General features: G+C 39.6%; 1 long non-coding RNA gene across 1 annotated transcript; it reads left to right on the forward strand.

Moving 5' to 3' along the window:
- The first annotated feature begins 2,401 nt into the window (after positions 1–2,401).
- On the forward strand, positions 2,402–6,230 carry LOC147315734 (uncharacterized). Its single transcript, XR_015124393.1, has 7 exons — positions 2,402–2,454; positions 3,947–4,078; positions 4,196–4,295; positions 4,414–4,473; positions 4,563–4,653; positions 4,820–4,977; positions 5,637–6,230. It is a non-coding gene; the product is annotated as an uncharacterized LOC147315734 (long non-coding RNA).
- Positions 6,231–11,505: the final 5,275 nt, after the last annotated feature.

Genomic DNA, 11,505 nt, shown 5'->3' on the forward strand with positions numbered 1-11,505 from the left:
CAGATTTCTTGAAATCCTTTATGTGCGTAATGAAACAAACTGAGTGGATGTGTGAACTCAAGCCCACTCTGCATGGACATGTACTGTGTGGAGCTTTCTTTTTCTTTGTGCTGAGTGATCTGTGCAGATTTCACTTTGACCTTCACTGTTGAATCTGACCTGGAGGTCTCCTTAAGAATCACCACCCTGCTGCTGCATTTCTCACTGTGGGCTCAACTGCATAAAAATTGAAAAGCTGATCCAGTATCAGCTTGAGACAACGCTTTGATCGTGAAGTCAACCTGGCTTTGGGCTTCAGCTCTCCTCCACCTGCTGGCACGTGGATCCACATTCCTTTTAAACCTGTAATTTCCTGAAGGATCATCACAAAAACTCTTTCTGCCCGTCAGCTTTTCATTCCGTTTGTGTACGAATGTAGGTTCCTACACTCGCCGTCACTGTCTTCCCTTTTATTGCACGGCCTGCTCTCATTTCCTTTTCTTCATTTGGTTTTCCTGTTTACATTCATCTGCACTCTGTCTTGGCAGATGTGGTAAATTCAAGCGAGTAAATGAAAATGAAAGAATTTTTTATCATCAGCGCGTCTGCACTTTATTATGAGTCTTTCTCCATCATTTCTAACTTCTATGATAAATTTAGATACACAATTACAGCAGAGCCCAAACAGTAAGTCCAGATTATAAACTGAATGGCTGCATAACCACTCTATAACACGTTTATTACCCTCTCGACACTAACTGATTGCTAAGCACAGCTTTGCACCATAGGTTTCTTTGTGAGGGATGTTCTGACTGGACAAAAATCAACCATGCATTCAGGTGCAGGAAAGAGTTGTGATCAGAAAGTGAATTAACTTGCTGAAAAATGCAAAGTATACATCAGGACATGTCAGACAGAATTTGAAGTAAAGGGGAAAATGAAGCACCAATAGATTTTTTATGCATTTTTTGCCAAACAATAATATATTTAAAGTATCCTTCCACTCGCAAGGTGTCTCCTTCCTCTTTCTCCCTCTGCTCTCCGGAGGTCCTCAGTGTCTGTCCTCCTGTCTTCTTTCAAAACATGGTCCTACTGTATCCCACCAAATATTATCATCAGTCTGTTATGATCCACAAACAAACATGTTTATTTTGATGAGGAAAAACATCAATACCTGAAGTTTAAAATAAAAGTCCTCATATTTGTATAACCTCCAGTGATGTGGACCCCTGGGCTTGTGCCCAAAATACATCTTGTACACCAATCAGACATAACATTAGACCACTGATGGGTCAATAACACACCTGTCAGTGGGTGGGATATATCAGGGAGCAAGTGAACATTTTGGCCACAAGGTTGATGTGCACTGTAAAAAAAGTCAGTAAAATATACAGCAAAACACCGTCAAATTCCAACGGTAATGGAGCGTAAAACCAAAAACTTCCTTTTACTGTATTAAATAGATTGAATAACCGTTAATTGTGAGACTAGATAAAACTTTGTTTTTTACTGTAATAAAATGTTGAAATTATAAATATTTTCTGTGAAAACAAATAAATATGCATACATTTTACAATTACATATTGTAATGTTGAAAATGTCTGAAAAACTTAGATTTTACGGTATTATTTGAGTAAAACTACATCTTTAGGGGTTGTGCACATTGGAATTCACAGTATAAAGCTGTAGATTTTTAAGCAAACAAAAACATTCATTTTTACAGAAACAAGATGTTAAAAAATAGGGTCCACCGTAATAATACAACCAGTACATACCATTAAAAAAAAGCAAATATCAGCAGTGAAAGACAATAAAACTGATAGTATTTTTTTATTTTAAAATTCAGATACTGATATACAGATTAAAAGTTAGGCCTGCAGTATATCATTGTTAACCTTCTGATAAAAAAATCAACAGCAAAAGAAGATGTTAAAAATAAAGTTTATGGTTGTGAATAAAATTGATTTCAATAATCTTTTTTAATTATTATTTTAAAACAACTTTATGTTGTTGTGTTTCACGCCATATTATCAGACCACCTTAAGTGGGTCGGCCTTAAATTTTGAATTTGTGTGATCGCTGTTGATTGGTAGCTAAACTGCTGGTAAACTGTGTACAGACGTTTTACGTTCGAATTGCAGAGAAAAAAAATCTGGTAGCAACATTGTGCAGTATGAGCGAACCATTTCACCAAAAAAAGGGGAAGCAAGGTAAGACGTGACTTCTGATCGAACCTCCTAAAGAAACAAAGAGCGACGTTACATTGCGGGATGACGTCACCTGAAAATGACCAATAGCGCGGCGCGCTGCTGAGCTGTGTGCCAACCGCTCTTTTTTTCATGCAGGAGACTCAAGTTGGCTTCGCTAACGGACACAGTTTTGAACTCGTATATTAGCGCCATTTATTGCTGCTTGGACCACGGCATCTTCGGAATTTGTAGACATCCTGGCAGCTTACAATTAGTTCGAGGTGAGGTGAGTACATGCAACTTCAAGTTATCTCTGTTATAAAAATCCACCAGCCCAGCGTTTATAGATAATTTTAGCAGTTCGTTTTTTATGAGTGAGGTTGTGAATTTAGTTAGCATTTGTGAGTTGAGTTAGCATTACTGTTGCGAGGGAAGCATTGCTCTGGATTAGTTTCTGTATATGGCGTGCTTAATTCGCTAGGGAGGAATTACCAAAGTACATGGAGTTATGTTAACGTGTAATTTCTGTGGTAAGGTAGTTCAGTCATCAAGGGGCTACGTGCTTCATTGTAAACTGCATCGGAATGAGCCACGTTGTTTCTTTCGGTGTATTGAAGCAGGCTGCAAGCAGACATACACCAGGTATGGCGCGTTTAAGGCTCATTTTTACCGAAGACACTGCCCCCACCCATGTCACTGGTGTGGTGGTGGTTTCTTCGTTTACATGTGCAATGGCGATGTGTGAACGTCAGTGTCAGAACTCTAAAGAGTTAATAGCTCATCTGAAGAGCCATATTGTGGAAGGACACGTGGTCACTTGTCCAGTAAGAGGATGCACAAATACCTTTAGAGTTAAATCATCTTTTACTGCTCACATGTCACGTAAACACAGAATTTTCAGACAGCAGCATTGGTGATTTATATAGAGAGTCTGCATGTCAATCATCATCTGTTCCAACCACATCAGATGACTTTGTACCCTTGATTTCCGAGCCTGCTGCACAGTCTATTACACATGAAGATAACATGGAAATGCCCCCTGAATTCTGTGATCTTTTTCTGAGAAACGTTTCACTATTCTACTTAAAATTGCAGGGTCAGTTTCTACTGCCTGCTTCAACCATACAGAACATTGTAGAGGAAATGCAGAACATGCATGAGTTGGGACAGACATACAGTTTGGGTAAACTTGCATCACTGTTAAAAGATGACACATCATTATCAGAGGAGGACATCAACAAAGTCTGTGAGTCTGTCAAAAGCTATGATCTTTTTTCTGCATGTCATACCGGGCCATTGAGGACAGTGCACTCCAGAGCTCAGATCTTTAAAAAAGCCTTCAACTATGCGGAACCAAAGAAAATATTTTTAGGGAGAGATGAAAACAGAAAAGATAGGTTTGCCTATTATGTGCCTTTAAGAGAGACTTTGAGATGTCTGCTAGAGTCTGATCTGTGGCAGAAATCAGAAGAGCCCTCTACTGAGCCTCCTGCTGATGTTCTGTGTGACATAAGTGATAGTAAGCTGTTTTAAATAAAATGATTTTTTTGGTCAAAACCCATTGACTTAATTGATTTCTATCCATTAACATCTTACATGAAGTATGGGTACCAAATGGTTCCACTGAAACACAGTGTGCTGTCACAATAATGGTGCTGTTAGTTTGGTACTTACGAAACACTGTATAAAAGTGTAGTATCAAGCAAGATCAGCTTCATATTTTAAGACCAAAGGTACCACTTGGTGTAAATTGACCTTTATTCACATTCTTTTATCAGACATCTTGGAAATGGGGGGCAGCATAAGGAGTTCCATTACTAAGGTGCTGCCGGACCTGTCTGCCTCAATCCTTGAAATTGTACTGGAGGCACTACAATCATTAGGAGTGGAGACATCTGAGAAACAAACCAGTAAGTATTATGATTTCATTGCACAATAGCCATGAAGGACTTTCTGTTTTTTCTATTATGCTTTGGCCAAGGTCCAAAAAGTACAATTAATCTATTGTTTGTGATATTGTTTTACAGCACCAAATATGGAAATTTCAAGCCAGGCCAGCATATCGTCTCCATCTGTTTTAAGGTTTAAGGGTGGTGGCACAGCTAAGACCCAAGAGTCTCTTTCAAGGTTAGTAAAGTAAACAGATTCAAGAAGATATTTTACACATTTCTTTGTCGTCTGTCTCTAAATCTTATTTTGTCTTTATTATGATTAAAAAGGTTTGTTTTGTTCCTGCCCTTTTCAGACACTGAATTTGAGCAGAAACCATAAGGATACTCAAAGGACCTGTGACTCTCAGGAAATGGTGAGATTTCAGGTCATAATCTTTTTTTTCCCATTAAATTAATTTTCCTTTTTCCCTTTACAATATTGCTGTTTTGTTTTTGTAAACAGCATCAAATGAGAGAGACAGATGAAACAGTTTCAAGACAATGGCAGGAAAAAAATGCTGAAGATTGAAACAAACCTCGGCTGGAAATATTTGGTATGTGTTTTACCGTAAATCAAATTGTTGAAAAACATTCAGCTACACTGTAACACAGGGAAACTTGATTTGCACTTATTTTGTTACTTTAATTTCTTGTCTCATTATTTTTGTCAGTTATTATTGTTTATGGTGTATGCCCTTCTTGTTTTCCTTCTGAATGCAGAAGGTATCTAGCCAGTCCACAATGAAAGCTTCGTTGCACCCAATGAGTCTTCTGGCAGAAATGATGGCGGCTGTATTCTTTGGTTTCCCTAAACATCACACCCTGCCTGTTTATACGAGGCTCTTCAATTAAGTCTGCACCCAAAGATTCAATAAGAGGTAAGCAGTGGTATTATTCAAGTTTTGCTAAAGAAAGATGGACAGGAGACACTAATCTTAATCAGCCGAGCTCAGGTTCATGTCCAGGTGAGCAGTTTCATATGCTATAAAATGTAGATTGAATGATAGGTCTCATCACCATGCATTCAGCCATTAACTTCAAGTTCTATGATAAATCAATACGAAACTTAAATACGTTTTCCAACAAATTATGATTGTGATTAGGGCTGCGTTGTCTATGTATAACTTTTACACAAGTAGATTTAAAGTATAACTATTGCCAAAACGCAACCTGGGCTGTTTTTTTTTTTTGTTTTTTTTACTGTATCGATTTTGATGTGCTCAAATTTATGCCCCGGCCCCCTAGTATTCCCATTCACTGGCTATTGACCACAAAACAAAATCACGGTCAATCTCAAAAACGGCTTGTTTGTCGTAATTATGCTTTTAGATATATGTTTGTCTCGTTTACAGTAAAAAAAAAAAAACTGAAAAAAACAGCCCAGGTTGCATTTTGACAATAGCTATCCTTTAAGAACTGTATATTTTACACTTAAGAAATCATTTATCATTAGATCTGGTTTTGGCAGCACGTTTTGTTCATTTCTGTGCATTTTGCTCAAGCACTGATCAAACTTTGTCCATTTTTTTTGCTGCAGAGGGGATCCTGCCAGTCCAAAGTGAACTCCTGATGGACATTGAAGTACTCCTGCAGAGCTTGTATCTTCAACACCATGCGCATTAGAAACTCCACCGAGTCCTTTCCTTCACCAAGGCAGGACCCAGTGACTCATTACTGTTGATAGGTCAGGGGCAGGTAATATTTTGTTTCATGTTTATTCATTCCTCCATGGATTACCAGCCATATATATGGACACATGCTGTATTCTCAAGATCTATGCTGTTTTGTAGGAATAGAGAAAATAATATGTTTAGTCTGTTTTCAAATGGTATGTCAAATTTTCTCATTGTTTATCAGTAATATTCTCTACCTTGGTTGTATATGAGCATCTTTAGATTTTTCTATATTTAGCGGTTGCAAATGTAAAATGTACGGTAAACCATTTATGTTCCTCATATTGTACTGTATTTTTAGCGGTAAAATACCGGCAGCTGTGGTTGCCAGGAATTTACCGTAAAATGTATCTGGTCAAAATAAAATGCTGTAATTTGTTATACAATTTCACTGTGTTTTTTACTGTCAAAGGTTTTAATAAGGTTTAACATATTTCTGTTATTTTTACAGTTATTTACAATAATAGGGTCTATCCTATTACTGTTAAATTAACAACAAATTACTGTAAATATTATTATATTATTACTTTTTTTTTACTGCAAATATCCGTAAAAAGCTATGGAAAGTTGCATTTTTTTACATTAAATTGCTGTATAATTGACAAATATATTTGGTTTTTTCTATCATGATTTTGGTAAAATAATACGTTGTCTACCTTAAAAATTAGGGTTACAAAACCAGTATACCGTATTGTCTTTTACAGATTCCACATTTTTTACACGGTATATTCCTGGCAACCACAGCTGCCGGTATTTTACCGTAAATTTGACAGATTTTTTTTTACAGTGTGTTTGGTGCAGGAAATTGGACGTGCACAAGGATTTGAATTTGTTTGATGATGGTCAAACTGTGTCGGTCAGCTGATTGGGTGAGAATCTCCAGAACTGCAGCTCTAGTGGGGTGTTCCCAGCCTGTAGTGGTCAAGGAAGGAACAGTGGTGACCCAGCGACAGGGCCAACTGATGCATGTGTGGAGAGAAGGCTGACCTGTGTGGACCGATCCAACAGACGAGCTACAGGAGCTCAAATTGCCAAAAAAGGTCCTGCTGGTACTTATTGAAATGTATCAGAGTTCACGGAGCATCACAGTTTGTTGTGTATGGAGCAGCGTAGCACCAGATCAGTCAGGGTGCCCATGCTGACCCCTCTCCACTACCAAAAGCACCAACAAAGGGCATGAAAGAATCAGAACTGGACCACGGAGTAATGGAAGAAGGTGGCCCAGTCTGATGAATCACTTTTTCTTTTACGCTGATGGTCAGATGTGTGTGTTGCTTACCTGGGGAACACCTGCCACCAGGATGCACTATGGGAGGAAGGCAAGCCATCAGAGGCAGTGTGATGGTGTTGCCTGGCCTCTTCCAGCAGAATAATGCACCCTGGCACAGAATGGTTTAGGAATGGTTTGAGGAGCATAACAACAAGTTTAAGATGTTGACTTAAATCTCGGTCCAATCCAGCATCTGTAGGATGTGCTGGACAAACAAGTCTGATCCGCGGAGGCCGACCGCTTAGCTTACAGGACTTCAAAGGTCTACAGCACACCTTTAGGGTCTAGTGGAGTCCATGCCTCGATGGATCAGGGCTGTTTTGGCAAGAAACCCTTTGTACCAGGTTGGTTTTTAGTGTCAAAGGTAGCTGAGATTTGGATTTACAGTGATGTATGGCTGTATGGGTGTAGCACAGATGTTTGCCAAGAAACATATTGATAAAATACCCAAGTTTCATTCATTAAAACTGTAGCACACTGATTCACTTTTAGTGACAGCATCAAGTGGCCGTTCAGCAAACTGCAGTTTTGGTCCTCCCACACTTGCAGGAGGACCCGCTTGGAGCAAGTATGCAACAGGGCCACTGACCACTTAGCAGTTAGCATGAGGCGACTCTGTTTCACGAGAATGTACTCTCCGCCAATGCAGAAGCAGCGTGGGATGTAACGTGTTTTATTATTGCAAGGCTAGAAAACAGCCAGGCACATTCAAAGGCTTATCTGGAGGTTTCAGCCAATCCTTCTATTTGTCTTTCTCTGCTCCTGACAACATTTGTATAATTGCTAATGGGGCAAGGAGGGGAGACAAGGCTCTGGACCTTTTATATGCAAATGTAAAAAACACGTACAAAGTGGCTTCTATCCACCCTGCCTGCAGGGCTTTGTGCTGAAGACAACTTTACTCTTCACTGAAACTGGTGTAAGCCTTGGGTTATAAACAACACAAATGCCTCGTTCAACCAGGTGCAAAGCTTTTCAAGGACAGTGATTATTCAATAGTTCTACAGGGAGAACGAGGACTGAAGAAGGGGACTCGGGCTAATCCGCATTACTGTATTATGTCCGAGGCCTCATCATCCACCTGGTGAAAGCGCAGAAACTATTGTTCTTAATGATGCTCATTTCCAGCTTTTGGTTTTTAGGTTCTCTCAGACGAGAGACAGTTCATAGCTGATAATAATCCTTTTGTGGATTATACCTGACATCATCTACATAAAACAAGTAGTTTTAGTTTCTGTCTCCTTCCTTTAGAGAGCGATGTGTTAATTAGACATTTAAATCTTTAAACATTGGACATTAAAGTTACTAAAGATAAGAAATACTAGTTGGTTACACAGATTCATTCTTTTGAATTCTTCATTCTTTTACTAAAATTTTGATTTTGTTAATTTTGTTAATGCCACTGCGTAACTTTGTGTTTATTAAAACTTAATGCTTTTGTTACACAATCACAATCACGATGCCAACAGACTTAATAAACTAATCCGTAAGGCCAGCAATGTTGTGGGGATGGAGCTGGACTCCCTCAAGGTGGTGTCGGAGAGGCGGATGCTGTCCAAGATAAAGACAATGTTGGATAACACCTCCCACCCACTCCATGACATGTTGGTCAGTCACAGGAGCTCGTTCAGTGAGAGACTGAGATTACCGAAAAGCACCACTGAACGACACAGGAAATCATTCCTGCCTGTGGCCATCTCCCTGTACAACGCATCCACTTAACACACTGTTTGCTGCTACAACTACACATGTTTCTTTTCCAAATATTTATTTATAAGTGACTTATTTATGTATGTATGTATATATATGTATATATTGTACTATTCTTAGTTAGCGTATTGTCTGTCTTGTCTTAATGTTGGTTTAAAATGGAGCACTGTAACAAAAAATAATTTCCCCCAGGGATCAATAAAGTATTCTGATTCTGATTCTGATTCTGATTTACATTATCATATAGTTTCACTAGCAGCTAAGAAAGGTGTGGCCGAGCTCACGTGCAGCTCAGAGTCCAGTGCTGGTCAAATATGAACGGAGTTCACATCACATCCAGGAGTGGACAGAAGTCATGCAATGGACATGACAGGAACCTCCCCTGCAGTGACAGTAAGGCCACAAAAACAAATCCAATCCTCTCAGACGTAAAGAGATGAAATCAGTCCTTTCAACCTTCAGTTTCCACCTCGTCTGATTGTTCTCATTATAAATCAAAGACATTTGACCAGCTAGCTCACTCCAAAAGCTTTGGAGTCTCCTGGTAAACTGGGGCACTCAGATGTGGCCTCTGCTAGTTCTCGCTGTGTCTGTATTGGCATCCTCACACAGTCCAAAGACGTGCCTATTAAGCTAATCCCAGATTCTAAACTGCTGTGGAGCATCATATGCAAAGTGTTTAGGTGGACAGGATGAACATCTGAATATCTTTGGAACAAGGTTAATGTAGCGCCTGGTTTAAATGCACCCTGAGTGGTCAATAAAACTAGAAAAGCTCTATATAAATACAACAAATGCTAAACAAGGACAGAAGTGGCTCAGTCTGAAGTGTAGAGACTCCAGCTGTTTGTGTTTCACGGGAGGGGGGGGGGGGGGGGGGGCTTCAGAACAGGCAAATAAGGGTGTATGTAAAAACAGTCAGTCCTCATCTCGGTTCATTTTTATGCAGATGACACCCAACGACCCCCCTCCCGGTCACCTCCTGCTTACAGGCTATCATCACCACATCACAACATGACAAACCCAAAGCCAGTAAAAGTAAAGTTTACCTTGTTAGCTCAAAGGAATCACTTCCCAAAATTCACCCTAGTATTGTCTCTGCAGATGGTCATCAGGTCCACACTTACAGACACCCACAGCAGGCACGTGCAGGGGGGGGGCTAGAGGGGCTTGAGCACCCGCCCCTTTCCTGATGGGTGCCCAAAGTGCCCTTTTGTTGAGGCAACTTTTTAAAAAAAATTATTATTATTATTTTTAAAGTGTGTGGGCACGCGAAGTCCTGTCTGTGCTCCTTAACAATAATATTTAACTATTAATCACAGTTTTGCTAAATAAAAGGATCTGGCTTGCATCAGTCACATGATCACATTTAACCAATGATCGCCCTTGACGGCAGAACGCGCTGGCTACACAGAGTGCATTTACTTTGATCATCAGGCTACCTGAAACCAGCCCAGTGTGCTACAAAAGAAATGCTAAATCAGACTGCACAATGGCTTTAGAATTACAACAGCTCTCCTACAAACAGACGAATGAACAAGCTGATACAGAATAAGAAGCAAAGAAATATATAGTTATATATAATTACTGTTGTGCGAGGAGAGGAGACAAGCCTCAGCAGAGATGAAACGTGCAGGCTGAGATGAAAACACTGCAGAACAAAAACAAGAGGCGCACGCTGCTCCTCCTCCACCAGAAACAAAACAAACAGAACAAACTGGGTGACCAGGTGGGTGCTGATGTGGGTGTGTAGTTGTGCTCAATTAGAAGGTAACATTGGTAGGGGAGACCGGGGATAGTTGTAACGTGGGTCAGTTGTAACACTTCCAATTTCTCCAATCAGGGCTAAGTTTCAAATGATGTGACTCATCCTGTGCATGCCCAATTCAGTTCTGCTATCACATGTGAAAAATCAGCACATTTTGTCAAACACAGACAATTTAACATGAAAAAAAGTAATTTGTATGCCAAAAAGTAAGTTTTTCTACTTTATTTCAATGTTTAATAGCATTATCTGCTTTGCAGTTAAACTCATCAAACTTAAATTATGTTATTTGTATGTCTATGGGGATATATTCTGTGTAGGTCTTTAGTGCTAATGTTTTAGCCGTTGGCTGTAATGTTAGCTAGTTCATGGCTATAGGAGTCTGGGTCAGTTGTAACAGCAACAGTCTGGGTTAGTTGTAACAATAATGCAGATGTTACAACTTACCACACTATTACTTTAACTTATATTAAACAAGTTGGGGCAACGACATCAGCAGAGAGAGGTTCACTGGTCGCTTTTGTATATGCGGTTAATGCCATTGGCAACACAATTCCTCCACTGTTTGTGTTCCCCACACATACATTATGCAGACCACTGTGTCAGAGATGGACCAGTAGGAAGTACTGGTAGTGGAAATGGGTGCAAGAAACAGATTTCCTCATCTTTCTGAAGCACTTTGCAAACCACACCAAGGTAAGCCATGATAAAAAGTAATGGAATTGCGATGCTGGTGAACAACTACATTTTTTCAGCTTCATTGTTATGTTCAAAATTGGTGCAAGAGTTGTAGGTTATAATGCCCACTGAGCCAATGAGGCCAAACTCAAGGAAGACCAACCAAAATGAATGAAATATTCAGTTGCAGAAAATTCCATAATTTGTCTTTTTTGGGGGGTTGGAATATGTTCAAAAGCTAGATGTCTGCATTCTGTCACACACACACACAGCTACATAAATGGCTCTAAGTGCATTCATGTGTTGAATA

Source organism: Aulonocara sp. 'chitande type north' Nkhata Bay, linkage group LG13 (assembly GCF_057382095.1).
Source record: "Aulonocara sp. 'chitande type north' Nkhata Bay isolate Kocher_YH1m ecotype deep benthic linkage group LG13, A_spYH_male_GT1.1, whole genome shotgun sequence".
NCBI classification, from domain to species: domain Eukaryota; kingdom Metazoa; phylum Chordata; class Actinopteri; order Cichliformes; family Cichlidae; genus Aulonocara; species Aulonocara sp. 'chitande type north' Nkhata Bay.